Source organism: Tachyglossus aculeatus, chromosome 1 (assembly GCF_015852505.1).
Source record: "Tachyglossus aculeatus isolate mTacAcu1 chromosome 1, mTacAcu1.pri, whole genome shotgun sequence".
Taxonomy (NCBI): Eukaryota; Metazoa; Chordata; class Mammalia; order Monotremata; family Tachyglossidae; genus Tachyglossus; species Tachyglossus aculeatus.
In genome coordinates this window covers 48,116,720-48,118,402 of record NC_052066.1, presented here as the reverse complement: position 1 = coordinate 48,118,402, position 1,683 = coordinate 48,116,720, and positions in this window count along the sequence as shown.

Sequence of the window (1,683 nt, the reverse complement as noted above, 5' to 3'; positions counted from 1 at the left end):
GGCCATCTCCTCCTCTAGTCTGTACACTTCTCATGGTCTGGGATCATGACTACCAATTCTATCGCATTGTACTCTCCCGAGCACTCAGTACAGTGCTCTGCACATAGTAAGTGCTAAATAAATATCGTTCATGGACTGACTGATTATTTGAAAATAGATTCATGGATCAGAAACAAGACCAATCCACAGATCGACCTTGCCCACCTTAGAATGACGAACCCACTTTGTATTCAAGAGTGTTCTCTCCTCCATGCCCCCCAACTCAGGCATCCCCAGAGCTACTATACACCCACCATCTTCAGAGCACCAATGCCTGAGAGCTGCTCAAAGCAGAGGTTTCTATTCTCTACTTATTCACTTCTATGGGTGGCAACAGCTTACTGTGCGTGGTGGCAGTGATGAGGAGAGAGTAACAACAACACAAGTCTCCTCACCTCCCACTCCATTTTAGCAGGGTCACTTAGGAATCAAAGGACCTGATTTCTAATCCTAGCTCTGACACTTGCTTGCTAGATGACCTTGAGCAAGTCGTTTCACTTCTCTGTGCCTCAGTTTCCTCACCTGCAAAATGGGGATTCAATATGAGTTCTCCTTCCTGCTTAGACTGTAAACCCCACGTGGGACTGAGGCTGTGTTTCACCTGATTATTGTTGTATCTGCCCCAGTTCATAGTACAGCGCTTGGCACATAATAAGCACATAACAGATGCCACCATTATCATTAATGTTCTTCCATTGTTCTATCCCTGCAATATCAGAGCAGGTCTGAGCTAGTAAAACAAAGGGACTGTACCGAGAGAAGCTTCTATTCTCTTTGGACCCTCTTTCCAATCCTAATTAGAAACCGCCATTCATGGTAATACATAAAAAAATTCAAAGTGTACTTTTCCCAGTGAAGGTCTAAAGGCAGCAGACAGATTTTAATGAAAAGTGTTTAAATCAAAGCTTCGAAAGCTTAGAAAAACAAGGTGAGCACAAGGTGAGCAAGGCTACACTGATCTATTCCTGGGAAAATTCTCCACCTAGATAGAGAAGCAGCGTGGCTCAATGGAAAGAGCACGGGCTTTGGAGTCAGAGGTCATGGGTTCAAATCCCGGCTCCACCAATTGTCAGCTGTGTGACTTTGGGCAAGTCACTTAACTTCTCTGTGCCTCAGTTCCCCCATCTGTAAAAATGGGGATTAAGACTGTGAGCCACACGTGGGACAACCTGATCACCTTGTAACCTCCCCAGTGCTTAGAACAGTGCTTTGCACATAGTAAGCACTTAATAAATGCCATTATTATTTTTATTATTATATTACCTCTACACTAGGGAAAATGAACTGGACCACTAAGGCAATTATCTATGTAGCTTATGCAAGAAAACATTTTGCTTACATTTTCTGGCTAAACCAAAACTTCTCTTCTGGGAAGAGGGCAAGGAGGAAGAAGGGAGAGGCAGAAAGCCTGGCTGGACTGAACTATCGAGATTTTAGTTGCCTTTTGTTTTCTCCATTTCATTTGCCTAGTGAAAACTTGAGATTTTAGAATTTTAGCAGGATGATTTTAAAATGATCCGTATATAGTGGGTGGTTTTGCTTTCACCTCTCATCCACAAAGGACCGCAAACACTGCTCAAGATTAGATTCTACATCCTATATGTGGATTCTATTTGGTAAAGGGTTATGTCTGGACCACTGTCC